The sequence below is a fragment of the Cryptomeria japonica genome, chromosome 10 (assembly GCF_030272615.1).
Source record: "Cryptomeria japonica chromosome 10, Sugi_1.0, whole genome shotgun sequence".
Classification (NCBI taxonomy): domain Eukaryota; kingdom Viridiplantae; phylum Streptophyta; class Pinopsida; order Cupressales; family Cupressaceae; genus Cryptomeria; species Cryptomeria japonica.
Genome location: NC_081414.1, coordinates 103,144,573 through 103,169,873, shown reverse-complemented (window position 1 = coordinate 103,169,873; position 25,301 = coordinate 103,144,573). Strand labels below are relative to the sequence as shown.

Genomic DNA, 25,301 nt, shown 5'->3' with positions numbered 1-25,301 from the left:
ACCAAATCCTGTTTGGGAATCCCCCTTATCGCTTTTAAGCATGGAATTATTCTGGTCTAGATGCTTTGAAGATCCTCCCAAGCCACGAACATGTCCTGGATTCTACATAGAAAAGAGGACGTGGATTCATATGCTGACATCAAGTTCTCAACAAGTATGGTAGCTTGTGTTGGCAAATGTTGTCATTGATGGCAACCTTGATGTCAACTAAGTCATGCAGTTGTAGGTTGCAGAGGAACTAACAGGCACAAAAGAGATGGTTTCTGTGTTGGAGAGGTGTAGACAAGACGGTTTCATGCTCTACAAGTGCCTCGCAATGTGTTTGATCCATCATCATTGATGCGTGCATGTTGCAGAGTTGAACAATGTCAAAACACCTTCTTTCTGCAATGTCGGTTAGATCCTGGTATTGTCTAGTTGATCCATGCTGTGCAGGAGATGTTCGCATCAGTGATTTGATCGACGTAACTCTGGCCAATGAGAGGCTAAGGATTGTGTCGGGGTTAGAATGTGCGGTAGGTGTGATTCCGACCGATGACGGATCAAAGAATGCTATCGGGATGACACTAGGTCTCAGAATGTGTCATAACGATTTGGAGATGTCAAGCCGATGGGGTGCTATTGGTGTAAGTTAGGGCGATGTTGGATCGTGTTGAGAAAAATGAACTTGCATTGATATCGGCGAGAGACATACCGATAGGCAGATGGTCATCATTTCATTGGCATGAGGACCTTCGTCGGTGTGAGGAGAGGTCAGTCGTTCCGATTTCATGTGTCATGCCGACATATATTCATAGGTGGTGATCTATCGGGATGAGTCAGGACAATGCCGCTTGAGCAGTTGAGAAAAGACTATCGGCATAACTCATGTCGATAGAATTAGCATAGAAGGTCATCGGGGTAACATTAGCCTTGGGATTAATCGATGGTTTGTTAGATCGACCTTTGTGGTTTGGCCGATGAGGAAGAAGATCGAGAAGTGTCTGGCTGATGGACGGTCATTGAGGTAAGTTATGAAAGCGAAGTGAGATGCAAGATGTCCAACCGACAGTTAAAGTCATGCCGACAAGAGGGACACAGATTGTATATCAAAATGAGTCACCCCGATACGTGCAACATGGAGGCCGAATAGATCGAAGAGATTTTGATCATCAGGATGAGATCGCGAAGGACAAACCGACCATGTTTGTCACTTCGACAGACAGAGGATGTAAAGTTCATCGACAAGAAAGCATTTTGTCACCCCGAAATGGTAGATAAGGGAAGATGGTCTTCATCTGCGAGACATGTTCAGATCGGAGAGAAACTTTTGGGGCCAACCCGACCACATAAATCAGCCCGATAACAACAATGAAAGGACATCAACGTGACTCTCAGCGATGACCGTGAGGAGAGCAAAATCTAAAGAGACAGAGGAAATCAGAGAGAGTTTCCCCGATGAGTAAAACCTCCAAGGCGTAGGATCTTCAAGCAAATAGGCATAATTGCAAATTGTCAGGTCGATGTGTATCTGTAGTGCTAACTGATAGAGATGTTTTTGATGCCACAACTAGAACTCTATTGTTACAGAGTCCTACGTGGCAGTTGATCAACATTGACTAAGTGATTTGAACAATAGAATGGAAGACATGTGGCATCCAGGTGTTCGAACTGATATGCTGAAGACGGTGTTGGCAATCCAATCTAGGCAGGAGGATGGTGATCTTATTAATGGCAAACCAGTTGTAGTGGGTTGATGGGCTCGAGGTGATCGACAGAGGCAGTATCAGATCTGTTGGACAAATTGAGGTTACTAAGTTTAGTAATCTAAGTACAGAGAACGATTTGAGGATAGATAGAATGCATTTAATATGGATGGCCAGTCTGAGATCACACTTAGGACAAAGAGTGAAATCTTGTAGACACAGAAGCTGACCGAATGAACAAGAAAATTAGTGTGATTCGACAGGGGTAGTTGAGGTACCTGAGTTGGAAAAGCGACGTGGACAAGTAACAGAGCCAGTATTGTGAGGAGTGACCATTGAAGAGTGGAAGTGTGATAATGCAGAGAGAGAGCTGAGTAGTCACAGAACTAGAGTATAGAGAGCAATGAGTAGATTTAGCAAGGTGCATTAGAGGCAGCAAGAAGAAGAAAAATCAAACAAAGAGAGAGAGTAAAGGGCAGAAGATAAAACATCTAAGAGGCAGGATTAGCTGGTGTTACAAAACTCATTTGTAACAGGGATTTCCATAGTACTGATTTGCATTCTCCTTGTATATCTCTGAGTGGGTGCTCAGAGCAAGGGTAGGTGCTCCTTTGACTAGGTGCTGATAAAACTAGGGGTTGCTGCTCCTTGGGTTGGTGCCCTAAAACATATTGTATTCAGTTTTGTGAGGCTGGATTGGAGTAGTAGACTCCAACAACTATTTTCACTGAGGTTTTTCCCACATTGGGTTTTCCTCGTAAATCTTGTGTTATGGATTGATTCTTGTGTGTGCATGTGTGTTCTCACTTGCCTTACGCCCTTTATCCCTGCACACTTAATTTAGAAAAGTTTTATAATACATTGATTCACCCCCTTCTCAGTGTCCATTTGTGTTCTTCAGCTTGTTTTGCTGTATCTGAGATCCACTCCTTAACCTCTCCGAAAGTAATTTTCATATCTTCATAGTCTTTTACAGACTCCTATGGAAGGGCCAAGGGCGGAGCAACTGCTACCTCCTCCTGAGCAAGGGGATTCATCAGGTGCTAAACGTATCTCCTCCACTGTTCATTTTCAGCTTTCAAATTTTTCTTCTTCTCAATCTCCTTATTCAATCTTTCCTTGATGGTTTTGATGGAATCGTCAAATTCTTGAACTTCTTGTACTTTAGTAGTTCGACCCAAATCAATGGTAGTTACTTAATATTCTTCAGGAGTAATATCCTCCTGTGCCTTGTCAACCTTTGGAACTGGCACTTGAATGGACCTGAATCCTGCATTATTTCTTTGAATCAAGGAAAATTTCTTAGCTGGTTTTCTTTCCATTGTCAAGTTTAATTTAGCCAAAACTCTTGCTGTATCTTCTTCTTGGTGTACCTCTACGGGTGCCTTGGCTTTCATTCTGTCTCTCAACCAATCCGGAACGGTTGATTGCTCCATACCATCATCATCAGGATCATCCTCCATTCCCTTGAGTGCTGAAATTATGCCATCCATAAATTCTCCTTCAGGCTTAGTGTTCTCCAACTCTACAACTTCAGGGCGAATGGGTTCTAAATTTTGCTCCTCAAAGACAGGATAAGGAATTCCTATCTCATTCTTTGGTTCATGCTCATCCATCGAAGGCCTGTTTGGAGTTGTAGATGAGGTGCTAATGGTAGACTGAGCTTTATTTGGCTTCTGCCGTTTGTTTGCAATTTCCTCATCAACAACCTTCTTCCCTCTTGCCTTGGCTGAACTCCTATCTGTTTCTTTTCTTTTTCTCGAACCCACACTTTCAGGACCCTTAGGATTATTGGACATCTCGCCATGATTTGAAGAAAAAGACTTGTCAGGTCCCATCAAATCATATGTGAGGGACACATTCCTTGCTTTGAGCTCATTGGTCCTTTGGGCAGACCACCATTTTGAATACTCAGTCATTGGCTTCATCAAATCTCCTAAGTTAGCCCTTTCGAAATCTGACCAATCCACTGGAGGAAGAGGCTCATCCCTTAAATTTGCATAATGTGGCTGCTCGTATTCATTATCCTCCTCAATCTGATCAACCATCCGGAAAACTTCAGATGACCGAATCAAACTAAGTGGTATCCTGGACCATATCCTTTTCCTATTTTCAAAAGTGTCTGTAGCATTGGCCCAATAGTCCTCAAGATCACTTGTGTTAATATTTATTCCGTTCACTAATCCATACGACGGAAGGGATCAAAGTAGGCCCTTGATTGATATTGGATAAATGGGTACCACTGAATTTCTTTATTTGCATGTGCTGTAGCCTGAGCAGACGGGCAAGATTCTAACATTTTCCTGACATTGAGAGGAAAGGAAGCTCCTCTCTTCTATTTAACTCTTTGCACACTCATGAAAGTATCAAGTTGCCTTAGGACTTCTAGCAAAACCATCCTATTTGTGGGATACATAGGTAGTCGATAGGGACAACCAACGAATCCTTGGATTCATAAAATTGTGAATCTAGGATATTGGATATACCAATAGCCGAATCGACTGATTAGGTCCTTGGATTTTTGAGATAATCTTTGGTGTGTGCCTCCTTGTAGGGTCCTGGTAAATGTACATGAGGAAAGCGTCGTTAACCCTTTTGAAATGATACTTCTCCTAGTGTAATTGTGGGTAACAATCATACAGGCTGAATTGATTCTCTTTGTTCCCCATCATTCCTCTACAAACCAGGCCTTTGTATCTGTAGGTTCTTAATAGTGAATAAATAAGGTAAGAGCTCATGTAAAATGTCCTTGTCTTCTCCAAATTCCTAAGCTGATCATCAAGGTTGTCGCTGATAATTCTAGCCCAATTTATCATTTTAACTCCAGCGGTAATTTCATGGATGAAATAATACATCCAGGGCTTGAAAGGTGCACCCTGCTGGCTGCCCATGACTCTATTCAATAACACAATGAGGTCTCCATAATCCTCTTTAAAATATGGCCTGAGGAGCCTCGTAGGCATCTTTTCCACATGTTGCCTTGGTTTTTCCAATCACCAGTGGTTGATATGTGCTTCATACTCAGTATTGTCTTTGTACATTTTAGTTGCCTCCTCTTTGGTTTTGTAAACAACTCCATGGTATTCAGGGATACCAAAAGCCTTTCTTATGGCAACTTCTCCTAAATTTGCGAGCACTCTTCCATCCGGAGCTACAATTTCCCTTTCCAAGGAATTATAATGTTTGGAGCATTCGACAACTAGCTCGTTGCATTGAACTGCTGGAAGAAATCCAACTGCCTGCACTATTCCATTCCTCATCATCCTACGTGCAATTGGAGTAGGTAGTTGTCCATCTTGTCCGTGCATCCTCTTTTTGAATTCCCTGAGGTTGATGTGCCCAAGGTTGGTATCACCGACCTTCTTCCATTTTAAGTTCATTTTGGATTCAGGTGGAGAATCCTTGTCTACTTGGAATTTCATTTGTGTCCTTTTTGATGATCCAACCTCCGTTGTCATCCACACCTTGCAAAAAACCAAAGAAAGTAAATAAGAATTCTTATTTTTGAGCGTGAATTTCGAAGTTTTGTTTTCTCAACACTTTAGCTTTCTACAAGCTGCAAACACTTAGAAATTTGGAAAAATTAGAGAAACTCAATCTGATTTGAAGGTTTTGGGACTGTATTAGGTCTGTAAATGATGTTCAATTCTCAATTCAATGTGCAAGATATATTCTAGTTATATTTTCTTGATCTATGTATTATCTATTTATATGACGAATCTGATTATCTTCTTTTGTATGGCAGGTGAGAGGAGCATTTATTAATTTCTATGTCCATTCTCACACATACCATTTGACATATATAGTGGGCTGGGTACGGTCAATCGATGCCTTGACCGACCATGTCTTTTGGACATGGCCGATCAAGACATCCACTTGATCGTGCCCATTCACTATAACAATAGTGCCCGGTGTTTATAAACCAAGCGGTGCATATTATATTCGATAACCATCGAAGTTATACCGATCGGTGTATGGTTATATTAATGCTTAGAACGTTTTCCTTAACACCCGATATCAATCGGTGTGAGTTTATTACATCTCCCCGATAACAATCGGTTCAAGCATAATCATCAATACTAATTGATGTTCAGTTTATCGATAATCATCAAATCGGTTTTGCAATGGTTATCCCGATTTCCTAATCGGTGAATGCAACTAGTATAATAGATTATCAAATCGAAATTCTATGATAATAAACAATTATGTATAAAGAATGCTTATCAATTGAGGGCATGATGATATTCATTTTAATAATCGATATGATAAATGATTGAATGAGAGACTTCATTTATCTCTCATTCAATCATTTATCTTACCGAAGCTATCTATGCATTAACACTCCCTCTTAGCTAGGTAAGATGAATGTGAACAATATATTCAAGCATCACAATTCAAATGATAGTTAGCATTTTAGACATTCTAGAAAATCATACCACCTAATCATATGATATGAAGTATCACCTAAACACGTGATACAAATGTCCATCACGTCAATCTTGTGATGACAGGATATCACCTAAGCATTGCCTAAACACACAATACTTCAGAATAATCATATGAGAAAGATTTAAATTCTCATCTTAGAAAATCATATCACTTAATCACATGATATGAAGTATCACCTAAACACGTGATACAAATGTCCATCACGTCAATTTTGTGATGATAGGATATCACTTAAGCATGTGATATCAGTATTGCCTAAACACGCAATACTTAAGGATAATCATATGAGAAAGATTTAAATTCTCATCTTATCCAAGTTGTGGTATGTGCACAAAACACCTTATACAAATGTTTTACCACAACACAATCATGGTACATCCATGACACACCAGAGATCCAACATGATAATTGGTTTGGACATTATAAGATCGTCACCTTATAATGTCTACATACAAGTGTTCATTATCTTGAGAGATCGTCACCTCTTAGATATGAACCCAGGGGATAAAATCCAAAATGTCCTTTCATGACAAAGAAGTTTACACATTAAACATCTTATTGATATGCAAATACAGATTACAAAGCAAATTACCTTTCTATCATACCTAAACCTTTTCTGAAGTGATCAACCTTCACTCTGGAAAGAGGTTTGGTCAGAATATCTGCAGTTTGATCTCCAAGGGAAAACCCTCCTACTCGAGGGAGAAATACCCAGCATAAAATGTCTTCTTTATATATCAAATATGTCTAGCAATAATGCAAGATACAGGCCCAATATATGTTGCTTCACTTCCTTGAAGCAAATTTCACAAGAACAAATCTGATTGGCCTTCTTCACAGGATCGATCTGCTCTAACTAATATATAAATTGCTTTTCACATAAATTGAATGGATCAGAGAATGAGTTTGCATCTTCTATATATATGAGGGAGGCACCCTTTCACCATATGTCTTTTCACAAGGGTGGCCACTACAACATCAACACTCCCTCTTAGCTAGGGAGGAATCCTTGTTAATAATATAGTCATGAAATGACATCCACCATGGCTACTCCTAGAGGGGTGGAACATGATTCATCACGGTACTCAACATGATGACATCCATCATGGCTACTCCCATGTATGAGAATGCATATGAACACAAGTGCCCATCATGGAGTTGCTCAACGTGATGTTTTCATCTCATCATGACGTTCACCATGACTACTCCCAAAGGGTGGAACAAGGGCCTTCTCCTCAAACTTCTCCCTCACAGAGAAGAGTGTATTTAACAAGGGCTTGCTCCTCAAACTTCTCTCTCACAGAGAAGAATGCATTAAGCATATCTTCATGATGGTGTGGCTCCCTCTGAAACTGATATCAACCTTTTGACCTCCTTGTCTAAGGTTGCTTCTGATGAAATGTTAGACTCCCTCTGAATCTGATATCAACCATCTGACCTCCTCTTCGAAGAACCAGATCGCAAGGACAAACTGTATGGGTCCTTCTTCTTTGATAAATACTTACCGCCATTAACTTAGTCCTATGACTGCAAACATCGAGTTCTTTCTCCCTTGAATGAAATCTCTTATGCTTCTTGGTCTGTCCTTTCTTTATCTCGAAAGATCACCTGCAAAACATTACTTATAGAACACTGGCACGTACTTAGCAAATTCACCACTAGTAGCATAAACAAGAGCCCCTATGGTCAACATTGCTTCCTCATGGACTGTTGCACTTTTGCAGGCAAATACTTGTTTATAGAATGGAAATGTGAAATCTCAGAATCTCCACTAAAGTCCCCTCCATATTCTTCCCGAATTCTTCATCACAAATAGTACTTCAAAACTCTATAGCCTAAAGAGCAACAAGCTCTTCATCACTTTTAACTGCTTTTGTTGTGATTCTAAAGATGCCTGCATGTAAGGGGCAAGTTTCTCATAGTACGTTGAAGAAATTGAAACAAGATATTCAAATGCAGTTTGTCGTGTGCGGACATCTAGTGACAATGTTGATTCACAAATAACATGTATAATGTAATTGCATGAATTAATAACTACATGTGAAATTCATGACCATTAATCAAACCTGGATTACTTATCTCTTTGTTTATTAGTCTTCCTCGCAATCCAACAATTGTTCATTTGCACTTGAAGATTTAGATCTCATTTGATGGTTGCTCTTTGATACACATACTTTTAGTTGTTGTGTTCATCTGACATAACCAGGATCTGTGAGATGTTGAGCCCATATTCACAGGACACTCAGCAGTATCAATGTGGCATCGATCTTCCTCAATAATCTTCCCAGCCATGCATTCAAATGAAGACCCTTCTCTGCAAATCTGTACATGCTATGAAAGAGAGCATCGAATTGGTTTTGTCTACAGTAAGACCGTCGCTTCTCATGTCGCTCTCTGACTGGCAAATATATGAGTATTGTTTCCAATGTTGTGGCGCTAGCGCCAAACAACATTAAAGATAAACTTTAATGTCCAATTCAATAGATGGAACTTATCTTGATAGATTTCTTGTTTTGACAATGGATTTATGCTGATCATACATCTCCCATAAAACTGATTACTATCTCTTTACAATCTGCTATAGAATTTCATAGGATTCCTTTTTTTTTTTCTTCAAAACATGAATTCTTCTTGAGTTGTTTACAAAGTGGAAATTTGTTGGATTCTCATAAGTGTTTTAACATAGGAAGGAATGAGATAACGTTTCACGGGATATAGTTATTGTAGCTTTCATAAGATTGCATCCTTGTGTGGTAGTCACACTATTTTACCAAATGCAATGTGTAATGTCCCCTACCAGTACAGTGCCTTAAGCCTGCACTCGGTTGCTTGATTATGGATAGCCCTGCAATCACAAGGATAGACACACAATACCTACATACATATAGATATTACTGATTAGCCCAAACCATCAGCACTAACATGCAGATAGCGAGAAAGTATCATAGGTTAAAGAGGAGAGCAAGGGACTGCTTGTCTACCAAATCCAAGGGCTGGTTGCTTCTAACCCCCTTGCTAGATGGGTAGTCTCCTTATGCTTTCCTTCTAAACCATAATACTATCAGTCACACAAATAACCTCTCTGTCTTGAAAAGACTGGCAGGGAGATAGCAACTGCCATCTTGACTTCATGGGTCTCTGACCACATAGTAGCCCCTCGTTGCCACTGATTACCATCTCTAGTGCTCTCTCCAAGATAGAGTTGAAAACATTACTCTAACTATTAATTGATGTGCAGGAGTAACCTAAATGAGTTATCACATATATTCACCCAGTTACATGCAACAGTATTCTAATTACTAATTGATATACAACAATAATTTTAATTGGATTTTACAGTACATATAACAGTCATGTTGTCTCGGTCATATACAAATAGCAATATGTATCAGTCGTGCTGTCCCAGTCATATATAAATGGTAACATATATCAGTCATGCTGTCCCAGTCAGATACAGACAACATATAAATAAATACATACATACATAAATAAACACAGACAGTATATGTTAGAACCGTCATATTTAAAAAATACATATATAAATATTTCATATTTAATATTTTAATACTGTTTCCTAAAGCAATAATTAATATCCTGATTGAAGCAATTTATTGTGTTCTTGGCTAGGCCAAGAACGTAACTCCTTACCTGTCCTTGGTAAAGTAGAAGAAAATTTCAATGTGCTCTTGCTGACAATAATTTCCTCTTGTTTATTTCCTCTTCCCTACCTATTATCGATTCCCATTGAAGACCCCGTAACAGTTACTAATAAGAAAGTAAGATAAATCCCTTGCTTGAATTTTCCACAAAATTGAACAACCTCAGGTTCAATTTAACCTGGCTCTGATACCATGTAAATGATGTTCAATTCTCAATTCAATGTGCAAGATATATTCTAGTTATATTTTCTTGATCTATGTATTATCTATTTATATGACGAATCTGATTATCTTCTTTTGTATGGCAGGTGAGAGGAGCATTTATTAATTTCTATGTCCATTCTCACAAATACCATTTGACATATATAGTGGGCTGGGTACGGTCAAGCGATGCCTTGACCGACCATGTCTTTTGGACATGGCCGATCAAGACATCACTTGATCGTGCCCATTCACTATAACAATAGTGCCCGGTGTTTATTAACCAAGCGGTGCATATTATATTCGATAACCATTGAAGTTATACCGATCTGTGTATGGTTATATTAATGCTTAGAACGTTTTCCTTAACACCCGATATCAATCGGTGTGAGTTTATTACATCTCCCCGATAACAATCGGTTCAAGCATAATCATCAATACTAATTGATGTTCAGTTTACCGATAATCATCAAATCGGTTTTGCAATGGTTATCCCGATTTGCTAATCGGTGAATGCAACTAGTATAATAGATTATCAAATCGAAATTCTATGATAATAAACAATTATGTATAAAGAATGCTTATCAATTGAGGGCATGATGATATTCATTTTAATAATCAATATGATAAATGATTGAATGAGAGACTTCATTTATCTCTCATTCAATCATTTATCTTACCGAAGCTATCTATGCATTAACAAGGTCCTTAATTGATCTGAGAATGAATAACTTAGTCCCAAAATTCGTGAAATGAATGTTAAAATCAGACTTAGATATAGGAAAATGACCGAAAAATAAACTAAGTTGTGAAAACCAAATTCATTTTCCTTGAAAACTTCATCAAAAACTTGAAAACCATATTGAAAACTCAATAAATCTGCCTTGAATACCCCCGTCACCTTCAGAATTTAGATCAGAAAGAGGCTGAAAGAATGCTTGATCTGAAAATCTTCACTTCTTCCTTCTGCAAATGCCTTAGAAAATTCTTCAAACTGCCTTTAAAGCCTTGAAAATGCCCTAGAAAACCTGAAATAATCTTCTCCTCATTTTTTTTGCTCTCCAAACTTGAATTATTGAAATGAATGAATGATTCATTATAAGAAAAACTCTTAAAAGATTTCGAATTCTGCAATTAGAAACTCAATCCATCCTTCCCAAATCAAACTTAGTTTGTTTCCATGTTGAGTTCAGTGAATAATCTAGTTTCCTTATCGATTTGAGTCTCTTAAGAAAGTTTCCGATTTCAATTTAGTTTGGGTGCAATCCTTTTAAGAAATTTCTGATTTCATTTTTCAGTTGAGTTTAGTCTTCTGAGAAAGTTTCCATTTTCATTTTGAGTTCATGAATCGAACTCTATCTTTCCTCTTCCAAAATTCGAACTCAAACTTACTTTGTTTGATCTTTTAAAACTTTCCATCTTTGTCCAAAATTGGACTTTGTAGACTTTTTTCCTCTAGTTTGAAAGATACTTTCCTTAGGCAAATTGGAGTTAATGAATTCCTTTCCTCCTTAAGGCGGACTTGGCAGAAAGCATTCCTCATGAGCTAGTGGACTTTACCAAAACTCTTCCTCAATCCAAAGCAGATATCTTTCCCATCAAGATCGGACTTCACCAAATTATTTCCTTAGGATGGCGGACTTCATAATTTTCTTTCCTAGCTGCCAGTGGAGTTTAGGAAATACATTCCTAGTTGGGGCGGAGTTAGCCAAAACCATTCCTCAATCATGGGCGGACTTTGAGAAAATTATTCCTTGCTTGGGGCAGACTTCATGAAAATGTTTCCTCCTCTTTCATTAGACTTCACACCTTTCTATCTTAGTCAAGGTGGACTTTGGCAAGCTTCTTCCTCATTCACATCGGACTTTGTTGAAACTTTTCCTCTTCATGAGCAGACTTGATCAAAATGCTTCCTCTTATTCAAGGCGGAGTTGAGGAGTTTCTTTCCTCTCTATGGTGGACTTTGCCATTTCTTTTCCCAACACGCTGATCAGATTTGCCAAGGCAGGGTGGACTTTGGAGATTCCTTTCCTTACCATGACTGGAGTTTGAAAACCATTTTCCATCGTGATCAAAACTTCACCAAAATTTAGCTTCTCATGATTCTTAAATTTGAAAATCATTTTATCATATTTTGTTTTTGAATCCATTGAATCTCCACAAATTTAGGAACTTGATGCCCTTTTTAAATCGAACTTGAATTTTGCACAAAATTTTCACCATTTTCACCAAAATTTGAGCCAATTGAGAAAACCCTAGACCCTACTTTCCAAAAATAGAAAAAGCAAGGTTCCCTAAAAAATAGGAAAAACTTTCTAAAAATAGCCATTCCGGGGATCATGCTCAAAGTGCCAAAAATGAAACTTCCTAAAAAATAGGAAAAAACAAAAAGCAAAACTTTCCAAAAATAGAAAGTTGTCCAAATTGACCCAAATCAATTGCATTTTTTGTCCTTCGGGCCCTCTAAGCATATTGATGGCGTCAAGGCACTGCTTTGACCATGATTTCCTTAACTGACTTATGACCTTTCAAAAACTTGAACCACTCAAGAGTGACAAACTTAGTGCCATGAAATTGCAATGTTTTGACAAAACTCTAAAAAGCAAAAGCAAGGAGGGTCCCCATTTGCAATGGGGTGATGTGTAAAAAGGTCACAACAGAACTTACTTTCAGTATCTCAACAACCTTTAAGGGAAAGATGAAGATCTTTAATCGTGTCTAACTAAGTAACATCAGCTTAAAGAAACCTTATCAAATGTGGTAAACAAACATAATTTTTTTTTCGTAGTTCATTTCCATTGCATCAGAGATACATTGGAACTAGAAATTTTTGCCAAAATCTCACCGTGTATGAAATGGGCGTATCTTGTACCGTGAGGTCCATGACAATTATAATTACACATTGATTTAAAAAAAAATCTTCTCTAGTATGAACTACCATCACTTAAAGAGGAATTAGATACATTGTAATTGGTATGTTCAATGTGTTTCTAAATTTCTTCATTAATACTGCATAGGCTGTCAATAGTTTATCCACATAGATGTCACCCTTTGAAGGTGCCTTTTTGGCATATGTCATGTGTTTATCCTATATATATATATATATATTTTCTTGCATCCCAATTAATTATTGTTTGGAGAAAAAATCAAGCTTTCCATTTACAAAAATATAGCATATGAATGCATTCTTCTTGAATCTGATCATTCCCATCCCAACTTGAAATTATTTTCCACGATGGCATGTGTTCTTCCAAGGAAAGTAATATAGACGCATCCTTGGAATTTTGATAACTTCTCTCTTAAACTCTCATTATTGCAAGCAAATACATCATGACATTTTTTTAAGGGTAAGTGCTACCAAAGGGGGTAGCTCCCTATATTAAACTGAAAAAAGACTACATATTGTTCATTATAGATACTTGTGCAAGATGTAGCTAATCCCAACACCGATTTAATACATCCTAGCAACCTGAATAGAAGAGAACAGATCTGCATTGTCCTCAAGAAAGGCCTGCAACTCCTCGATGTTATTCTGGCTCACACCCTTCTTGAATAGTCCCCAAGCCTTCTTCATTTTCCCTCTTTCCCTTGGCATTCAAGCTGAATATTCTAGCCAAATTTCCTGACAACGGCTGCACGTTGATATTATAAAATGCATCCTCGACCGTGAGGTAATTTTCAGGTGCAATCAAATACTGGCCAAATCTGATTCCCCACAATGTGTTCCCCGACGTTTGGACCACGACAGTGAAAAAGGAATCATAAACTTCACTGTCATGCACATGGCCCTTGCTCCACAACGATGCCCCAACCACATTCAGAACTACCTCCTTTGCCATGTCTTCCCTACACCTAAACAATCTCACGATTTGCTGATTGCTCGATTCTTCCTCATAGCCGCACATAACTCCAAAGTGATTTGCCATCTCATCTATCTTCCATGGTTTGCATATCGCTATTTAATCTCAACCAACTCACAATCAAGCAAATTCATCTGATGTCTATCGTCTAGGAGTAACTTCAATCTTGCTAGTTCGTCCGTCGAATCAGATATTACTACAATTTACCAGAGATGAGCTAAAAAATCTTGTGTATCCCAAAAGAGACAAACATCTTAGCAATGCCTTAGGAAGGGAGCGCAATCCTGAATGAGATAAGGTAGATAAAGCAGACATTATTCGACTGCCTAGAAGCTAGACCTTCATTGACAGAAATGACCATAAAATAGTCCATGCAAGCCAGTCAATGGAACAATTATTTGTACTTAGATTTTGCATAATGGAGACAAGTTTTTCCTCTCCCACAATCTAACCAACATGTAAATAGAAGCATTATGAAATGTATGCCTTGAAGACAAGTGTGTCAGGTGGCAAAACCTGTCCCAATGACATCCGTTTCTTTTAGCACCAATTCCTCTAACTTTGACCATAAGCGAGGGGAGTTCCCAACCACCTCAACCTGATCTTGCACCACCTCGTGGTTAGCCAAAAGATTTGCCGCGCCATTAGCTTTCCTTTATACATGGGATCTTGTGAAGTCTTAAAGTTCACCCAGACTGTTCCATATCTTTTTTAGCCAGACCTTCAATTTCCAATTCTGAATTTCTTTTTTTGCTAATTTCATTTATCCAAATCTATGAATCTCCTTCAATGTCTACTTCATTTAGTCCTTTTCTACACACAACCAAAGTCCTTGAGCCACCGCTTCCATTAACTCCTAGATTTCGTGAAAGTGTCCATATGCATTCCCCTTTGCCATTCTTGGTTATGCATCTAGCCCTAGCCAGCCTAGGATTTCCTTTCGTTGCCCCATCAAAATTGAGCTTTATCTTTCCACTCCTTGGGGCTATCCATTTGGTTGCTCCTCTACTTTTTACTTTACTAGTAATATTGCTTGTAGGTACTTTAACTTTCCCCACTTCTTATAAATCTTGTTGTCCCATCTGGTGAAGTGAGTTTTGGGACCCACAAGTCTATTGGAATTTACCACTTAACAAATCCCATCCTCAATCTTTCCTGTCACCACCTCAACACTCATTTTTTGTTCAGAGAAAATTCTTCTATTCCTCTCTTTCCATAAATACCACACAACCATGGAGGGAGCCACAAGCTAGATGTCACCCCAAATCGCTTGCCTCCATCTGTCTGGCCAACTCTACAAGAATTCTAAGGGATCCCCTTGCCTTGGGGACTCCCATCCCAATGACTCTTGGAGCCAATCCGAACACTTTGATGTGCATGAACATGTAAACAACAAGTAGTTGGTAGATTCCCCATCGGCCCAACACATTGGGCAAATGTTAGGTCCATGGAAGCCCATTTTGATTGATTAGTCTATCTCTGTTCAAAATCTGTTTATGCAATGTTGTTCAAAGAAAGGTGCTGGCCTTTGGAAGGATGCCTTTTTTCCAGCATAGCTTCGTTGGCCAACCAACCACCATTCGTTGTGCCTTTTGAAAGGCATACCTTGTTTTGACCGAATTCTCCCTAGATTTCACTCTAATCCAAATGACCTTGTCCTCCCCCTCAGACAACATTATCCTGCGCTTACTGAGTATATTTATCAGAATCTTTTTATCCTCCTTCAGGATTGTGAGCATAGAAATGTCTCAGCATGATAACTCTCCCTAGTCCCAACCACATCCTTCCGAATAGAATCTGCTATGTATCGACCAAACAAGCTCACCACGTTGTTAATCCAATCAGTTGGCCCCAAAACATCTTTGATCGATGCATAGCCATTGCATGAATCGCTCTAGAAATCGGCTTGCTTTCTGTTGTTAACTCACCATGTTAAATGCTTTGTTATTATTCTTTTTCTCTCCAAAAGGAACTTCCATATAGCTGAACCACCTTTGGTGTTTGCTATGGTCAAAATTCTACCCGTTTGGATCATCCAGTACTTTTTTTTGCATGATTTTGCACCAAAGTTTTATGGGATCCCTATACATCTTCCACACCAATTTGGCATCGAGAGCCAAATTTTGCATTTCCATTCTACGCAGGCCCGCTCCCCCTTCTTTCGATAGACATGCCTACTCCTTTTGAATTAATGAGATCTTTTTTTCATCTTTGGAATCTTCCCACAAGATTTTTTTTAGATAACTCTCCAATCCTGCAATTGCTTTGCTTGTCATTTGGAAGCAAGTCATTATATATATTGGAAATGTTGATAAGATTGATTCGATCATAAGTATCCTACCCGAAAAAGACAATCATTTACTCCTCCAAGTTGTAGCCTTATTTCTGCATTTATGTACAATATCTTCCCAATGAGACGTTTTGCACATTCTGGTAAAGAGTGGAGCCCTAAGATGCTTGGAAGGAAGAGACAAAATGGAAAGCCCCAACAAGTTAGCAATCTTTTTTTGCATTGCCTTTTTCATGTTAAAGAAAAATATTTCTGGTTTTTCCTTATTCAATATCTGCCCAGAATTCGTTGCATATTTTCCAATGCCACTTTTATTGTTTCAATCTCTCTTATTATTGCCTCTCCAAACAACATGGTGTCATCAACAAACTGAGCGTGTGTAATAGGTTCCATACCCTCTACAACCATGATTCTCTTCCATAAATTGGCAACTGCTAACTGTTTGAAGTATCTTCCCATTGTCTTAGCCATAATGACAAACAAAAATGGTGACAATGGGTCACCTTGTCTAAGCCCATTGGTGGCCTCAAAAAATCCACACATGGAACTAGTAACCACCACCGAGAAATGTGTAGTGGAGATGCAGGCATAAATTATTTTCAACCATGTTTTATTAAAGCCAAATTTACTCATTACTGCCAGAAGAAAATCCCAATGAACCCTATCATAAGCTATGCTAATATCAAGTTTGATAAGCATCACTTTTATACGATTTGATGTGATTGTATGCAATGTTTCCAAGGTGACAATAATATTGTCAATGATCTCCCATCTATGTGCGAAACCGTTTTGTTCGTTCGAAATCAGCATACCCAAAATCCTTTTAACTTATTTGTGAGGGCTTTTGCTATAATTTTGTATATAGTGTTGCATAATGAAATTGGCCTGTAATCTGCGAAAGTGGAGCATTCCAATTTTTTTGGTATTAATGCTATTGTTGTGTTGTTTATGTCTTTGACAAACTTCCTTTTCTTTCTGATATCCTCTACCAATCTCTATACCTCCTCTCCTAGAAAACCCCAACACTCTTAATAAAAATTTGTCGGAAACTCATTCGGGTCGAGAAACTTCTTCGAATTCAATTGGAAGTCCATCATTCAAATTTCCTTCAATGATAAGGGGGCATTCGACATTTGATTTTCTCTATGACCAATGATCTTTGGTATGCATGATAAGCTCGATTCATCCCACCCATTATCATTAGGTGCACATGTAGCCAAAAGTGATTGGAAAAACAAACTGCTTCTGTTTCAACAAACAGTCTATCGTTCAAAATCGAGCCATCTTCTCTCTTAATTTCTTCCACCCAATTTCTAGCCTAACAAGCCCTTGCAGAAGCATGGAAGAATTTGGTGTTTGTATCGCCAACTTGGATCTAGGTTTCTCTGGCTTTGTCTCTTCAAAATAGTTCTTCTCTGGCTAATAATTCAGTGTGCCAGTCCTTCAACTCTCTTTCCTTCAAGAAATCCTCTCTGAACATACCATATTTGATCATTTTTTTGTTTAAGCTTTCCAATTCCATCTCCACTTTTTCTTTTTCTGTAAAGATGTTTCTAAACATTCTTTATTCTACCTTTTAAGCTTTTCTTTGATATTATTTAGTCTTTTCTTGAATTTGAAGCTCATTGTACCAGTAGAGATATCACCCTCTTTCCACCATTCCTCTAGCTGTTTTACTAGACAACCATCACGCCACCCCATGATCTCAAATTTAAAATAACTTTTCGTTGGCCTTCTGTTCATCCAAATTTCTAGTTGCATCGGAAAACAATTTGATACGACAATTAGAGCAATTCGAGATTCATTTCTAAACGAGTCCGCCAACCAATCTTGACCAAGCAAGAACCTATCAAGTCTCTTTGAAATAATGGTGATTCCTTCTCTCCTACTCGTCCAAGTGTACATACCGTTTTTGGGTGTACAAGCAAACAACACCACATTTTCGATGAAATTCCTAAAGTCTAGAATGACTTTATTAACTATATTTAATCCCCCACCCTTTTCGCATAAATCCACTATGGCATTGTAGTCTCCTTTGAGAATAACCTTTTATTCCCCATTTCTTTTATTTTGGCGTCAACCTCATTCTATACTTCCAATTTTTCCTTCGTTCGCATCGGGCCATAAATGTTTAAATAGGGTGAATTCAATGTCCACATTGTGGCATCTGACCAAACATAACATCCAATTTTGGTGTGGTTTGACTAATCTAATGACCATGCTATTTGTTAACCACATAACCCCAAGACCACCCTTGATACCATGAGCATCTTGGAATAGACCTGACCATTGTTTGCAATGCTTTGTTTCCTGTAGCAAAATAACGTCTACCATCATTTTCTCAATGTGGCACTTGGTCATTTTCTCAATGTGGCGCTTTACCAAGCGCCTTTTGTCAAGGGCCTTCAAGCTCCTGACATTCCACATGACGATCTTCATTGCTCTCCAAGGAAGGTATTAGCTCCCTTGGATCCCAACAAATATTCCTTGATGCTCTGAAGATCTTTCTCTTTAGCCTCCTCCTCTCTCTTTTGCTCGTTTGTCTTCCTGCCTTTCCCTTTCCTGGATTTTCCCAACGCCTTTGAAGCCGATTGACTTATGCATCTTGGATCAATCTCACTGAGGTCATCCATGTTGGAGGGGTCTTAGGCTGAGTCCATATCCTCCAAGTTAATATTCTCAGTCACAAATCCAATTTCCTTCCCACAATCGCCCACCAATTCTTGTTCACATATTCTTGTGTTTGTCCATTGTTCTCCGTGGACAAGCCATGTATTGCTATTCCTATCTTCCCATCCTCATCATTAGTGGAAACCTTATTTCCATTTAGCAACAACCCATCTCTCACACTGGTATTTTGAGGAGACCTTGTTTCTACTTTCCTCTCCACATTTGACCCATCTTTGACACTGAATTCGAATCAGCACTGCCCTGTAGAGATGTGATAACCAATTTCGAATCATTCGGCTTAGTTGTTATCGATATGTTCATCGAAATATTCTTTGGGTCCCATTTCCACACTGGAGGTTTAGGGCATTTTGATTCATTATGCAATTGGGTTTTGCAACGACAACAATAGAAATGAATCTCCTTTATTTCTATTGGTTGCTCCTAAGTACTGCTTAAGGATAAACCACCTTTGGTAATGGTGTGATGGAAATCAATTTAATTCTTGCATACATCGTCGATTCATTGTCGCCCATATCCGATTCAATCACAAGCCCTAATTTTGATCCAATTGCTCGCAAGCAATCCCTTGACCAATATTCTAAGGGAAGATTGTATAATCGTATCCAATATTGGTCTTCCATCAACTCCATTGTCATGTCCCCATCCAAATTCAAATACAAAACAAGACTTTGTCATGTATGGTGTTGATAACATGAGAAAGCTCCTTGTATTATCTTTATAAATAACAATAACATTCAAAGGCAATACAAGAGTAATATGATTAGAGGAAACAAGACTGATCATATATATATATGTGTGTGTGTGTGTGTGTGTGTGTGTATGTATGTATTGACATATATGTCATACGATTAATTGGATGCCTGGTGGTTGACAATGTGTGGCTCGATCAAGGTAATATAGTCAGCAGTTTCTACATGGAGGAGACGGTGACTAAAGTGGATAATATTATACAGCAAATAAGTATATTTCGTTATGTTTGCCCATTAAAGAGAAATGGTGAAAACAGAAGACCATTGTAAGTGAATCTTAGAGATTATCTATTTGAAGAGGCAATTAACAATCATTAGCATAGACAGCAATCATTTATATAAACATACATTAATATCAGAGATCACACAAACATTAGAAGCGACTTAATAATTAATAAAAGGCAACGATTGTTTTTAATAAAGGCAGCGAGCAGATGTTTGAGGAGGCAGCTTTAATAAAGATTAACAAACACTATTTATTTGCAGCTAGACAAATACAGTGATAAAGAAAAATCAAATTAAATAATTAGTTATTTAAAATAATTAATAGACAAGTCAACGGGTTATTAACTAAAATAAGCAAAGATAGACTCTTGACCTTTTTGCCACCCGATGGCAATTAAAGGAAATTACAAATTGTTTACAAAGATCGCTTCCTTTGAAGAAGATACATACGTTTAGGGACATGATCTATTCAAATAGAAAGTAACATCTTTTGAGGAGATCACCTCTCTTGAGGCAGACATAAAATGGAAATCAGGAAGGGAGTCGTAGAGGGGGGATGATAATTGAAGAATTACCAATACCATTTGATCTGACATAGATATCAGAATTAAGGTAAGAGGACTTCAATAAAACTTAGATTTATTAGTATTAAAATAAGCTTGCCAAAAGTGCTTAGTGGGCCCCAAACAATCAGCAGTTGAATACTTGTTATTCTGATTCCTATAATAAAAGAAGCTTCAAACGGTGACTGCAGCATTTAGAAAGAGTTTTTGGAGATTCCACAATTATTATTGTGTTTTTTTGCAGCAGCTCCACTAAATGGAATGGGACCCACTTTGAAGACTTTGAAATATTGGTTGTTTTTTTAACTTCAACCCCACTTAAGTTTTTACAAGGAATTTGTAGATTATTGTTTGTGATTTGAGCCATCAGCATTACCAAAGGGTCAACAAATGTTTAAGAGGAATCAACAACATGCTGAAGAATTTTGTTTGGGTAAATCAGAGAGAATTACCAAGATAAGTTCTACTCTCTGAATTATTGTTAAATTTTAAATTCAATATTATAATGAAATGTGTACATTTTTAATAAAGTTATGTTTATTAATATATTACCATTCTCATTTTAATTTAAAATTGATGTCTCAGGACTAAATTATGGTAAGTCTGAAATGGGGACATTACATCCATTACTCTTGGATTAAAATCCTGCGTCCAGTTTTCGAAATAGGTTAAATTTTCCCCAAACCACCATGGATAATTTTAAGGATCTCTTCCCTGTCACATTCTATTCCGAGTTCTACCACCAAGAAATGCTTTGGTAGGAAGGTGACCTCTGCATCCACTTTCCAGTTATCCACCACTCAGTTGAAATATCCCCTGTAGTGAATTGACTGAAAAACAAGGAATATTTGACTGTCCAATCTGCTTGTTATGCTGTTTGGTGTTTGCGTATTATGCTGACAGAGTGTCTCAGAAATTTTCAGTTTGGTATGGAGGTCATCAAACACATACTTCTCATGAATGATCAACCATAAATGACTCCTAATAAATTGGACAATTACCAAAGAAGCATTTGCTACTAAATTATAGAGTTCTATGCTACTTAAGACACACTTACATATACCAACAGCTTGCTGTCATTTTGGTAAACAGTTGGCAGGAGTCTTTAGATAAAAATGAAATATGAATGCAACCTTATTGCTTTTCTGTCATTCAAAAAGATGTTCCAATAAGTCCTTACAAAGACAATACAATGACCCCAACTCAACCTATTTATGACTAAGAATTTTCTGAGTACAAAGATAGCCACGACTTCATACATAAATATCATAAAAAATTCATTGAAATCAACACCAAAATGAACCTGGTTGAGACGCCTTGATGTAAGGATGAAGAAGCAATCAATATCCAATTTGTTGAGCTAACTCCATCATCAAAATGAAGAATTTCCAAAATCGCCCCTGCTGTTCATGGAGGTCTGATCATGAATGAAGGATCAGCTACTAGTCCTCAATCTCCTCTCAAACAAAAGTTCGCCTTCCCTTCACAAGTGTAGTGCTATCTTCATTGATGAGATGATGCCGAATATGTGAGTTATGAGCAAAATCGAGGGTGAAGGCTGACTGCTACGATTTTGTCTCAGACTGATATATCACTGATTCTTCCACAATGCACCCTCAGAATGTCTCAAAAAGAATTGCCTAACTCCTCCAAAATTATCGCTGGCCTTAGTAGGAAGATTTGATGCCTTATCGATGAAATCTGATCCAAATCGTGGGCTAGGAGGGAAGAACACAAACTTGTCTCAGACCTGTAATTTCCAACAGAAACTCACAAGTTCACTTCAAAATGTTCTTCAATAGGATCACCTTATTTCTCCAATCAAAATCGATGCACAATGGGCACTCAATCTGAAAATCTGAAAATATCATGAATCCATCCACCATGGAAATGTAGCAAACTCAATAAGCACACTATGGAAGACCGATTTGTCTCCCACTCTCAACTGCAACCCCTCGGAAGATCTCTCACCTCCTCAGTTATGCTAATCATAGGGATTTTTTTGTTCCCAAATGATTGTTTGCAGAAACCCTCGGCTCCACAAGTCTACACAAGAAGAGATATCCAAAACAACTGATGATCAACAATGAACCAACATCCCCTATTTATTCTTTTCATATCCAATCAATTGGTTCCTTCTAGAAGATTCTCTTCTTATCCTTTTGTTACACTTTATTATTTTATTACACATATTAATTTAACAGCACTTTTAAAATATTATTATATTATAATTAAAGTGCACACGTCTTGCAATACGTGTAATCTCCTTATTTCACCATAAAATCAAGTAGACACAAAATGTGAAGCCGTAAATCATTGCAAGTCAACCCCCTAATCAATCCTCTTGGCCTACGAGGGTCAAATGATAGGCCAATCCCGTGAATATCTGCGGACTAATGAGATGGGGACATTACACCAGTATCTAATTTCCTCTCTGCGGATTACTCTCTTGACAATAGTCATTCGGCAGAGATCCCTAGCCGTTATATCAACCTCATTTGCAACATCAATATTGCATACATCTATCCTTTCGATTTCCAGTGACTCTCCATGCTTCCATCTTCTGCCATTCACCACAAGTTCCTTCTGTTTTGATCGTCTTTCCCATATCTACGTTGCATCTGATATTCATTTGTTCCCAACTGCGAATTTGCACCTCTGCCCTACTTAGGGTGCGCCATTTTTTTATTTTGTTTTGGATATATTCCAATTGCATTAATTTTTAATACGTGATGATATTATACTTATGAACTTTTTAGAATATTCTCGTGCTTAACTCATTTGACTATGATAGTCTACAATTTACATGAGGTTGGGGTGTTCACAAAGCCCCATTAAAGCTGACTACATGGAAAGTGTAAAATTTGAAAACTATTAAATGGCTACTAAAAGTTTATGCATGCCATAGTGTCATTTCTTGTTTCCAGTCAATCTAAGTATGTACATATTATGCTAGTGCTTGTGTCTTCTCTGTTTCCGTTAGTGTATGTTTTCCCTTCACGAGTATGCTTTTTCTTCCAACTCCACTTTTCCCTTCTTCCTGTTGGACTTTCAGATTTTCCCTTACCAGCATGCCCATTACTCAACCCCTGACACCTCGTCCTATAGTTTGAGTCTTGTGTTATGGTTAACACTTGATCCTCGATATTTTCATATATGCTTCCGTTCCCCTCCTAACTTTTCAGCATGTGTCATATTGTTTCCAGTAGTCTATTTTTGGTGCCATTACTTTCAAAATGGAATCTTTCCCGCCTATGATCACTGTGCAAATTTGAAGTTGCAGATTTGCATGGTGGCTGACCTGTTCTGTTTGTGGAGGATATAAAAGAGTGAATGTTTAATTTGGGATCATCATCTACACTAAACAAATTCCTTTCATAATCCATTATATGCACTTGTGTTCAAGTGTAGGAATCCTAGAATGAAGACCTTAGTGGTTTTGGAGGGCAATCTCACAAAGAGTTTACATTTGAGCTTCATTGGATGTGGACTCCAGCCGCATTATATTGATCCAATTTGTCGTTGCTGTTGTTATGAATTGCTGCTGTTGAATTATATCTTTTTTTTATGCAGCTGCTGTTTCTTCTGCGAGTTAATGGCGTAAATACTCGCCGAGCAAAAAAACTCACGATTTTTCAAAACTTGCCGAGTACTCGGCGAGTATTCCATCCATGATTTTCAAATGTTAGATTGAGATCAAAACTCTTACAAATTGTTGTTACACAATCCTTTGAAGCTGTTCAAACCCTAGATCTGATTCTTTAGGTCTGCCAAGAGCATTCCTACGCTAGACCTGGCTTTTCCCAAATGGATGTTTTGAGGGTTTCCTGAAGCAGCAAGTGTAGGTTGCAATTTTGAATGCAATTACAGGGGAATTTGGCGATTAATGACTTTGCACATTTTGATTTTCATCCCTCTTTTTGGCGTCACCTGGTTGTTATGCGTATAGGATTTGGTGGGTGACCCTTTGGCACTGCCCCTGGTTAGTCCCATCCCTCACTTGAAGGTTTGCATTTGGAATTGAGTCGGATCTCTATACATGTCCAATAGTGCATGTTGCTGCCTCTATTGCCTCTTATTAAGCAAAATAATGGCCTTTGGCCTTATCGATAACTTCTAATGCAGCAATCTGGTTCCTGGTGTAGAGTTTGCTGATCAGTGAGTGGGATGCTAATGAATCTTTTTGGATTGTCCAACTTTTAGGTCTGGTCTGCAGCACTCAGATTTTCTACAATTAGCAGATCTACAGAATTTGAAATTCAGCTTGCTATGGTTATATCCACTATGATTGACCTTGTGCAGCTCTCTTCCTTGAGCTCAGTTCAAATCGCATTGGATTGACATTAAAATACAATGATTTGGACTTCTGTAACAGCTAAACCTGGAAACACAACTCAGCGCTGGTCACAATAGAAAAATCAGACCTGGAATAGACAACTTAAGATGAAAAAAGAAAAAATAAGGTCAAGGATTTCATCCTAACCTTGAAGTCCTACCAAGATTTTCATCTTGCAAGTACAACTTTAGTAAAATATTCCCAAAGATCTTATCCATTCTTCCGATCAACACAGCCAGCAAAAAAATGAATGTATACCTATATATTGTAGGTGCTAGGGCCCAAAAGTGGTGCCCAAGTCCAAAATTCAAATTTTGAACTTTATCTAAATTTTACTTATTATTATTTATATTTAATTTATTTAAAATATAAATATTAACTAATTGTTGTCACTGTTTATAAACACCTTTTAAAAAATTGGCTCGCCAGACTAGCTTAAAGGTGGGACATGACACTTCTTTTTTTTAAGGGTAGACGTTTTTGACTAGAGCTATGAATTGGTGAGGCCACATATGAGGGACCTTATCCTCAACATAAACACTCGGGAATATCACTCCAGTAGGGTTTTGAACCTTGGTGGCAAGAAATTTAAC

General features: G+C 38.0%; 1 protein-coding gene across 1 annotated transcript in view; it reads left to right on the top strand.

Moving 5' to 3' along the window:
- Positions 1-25,301, top strand: part of LOC131072571 (uncharacterized) — a 64,204-nt gene that overhangs the window by 2,660 nt on the left and 36,243 nt on the right. The window lies entirely within an intron of this gene.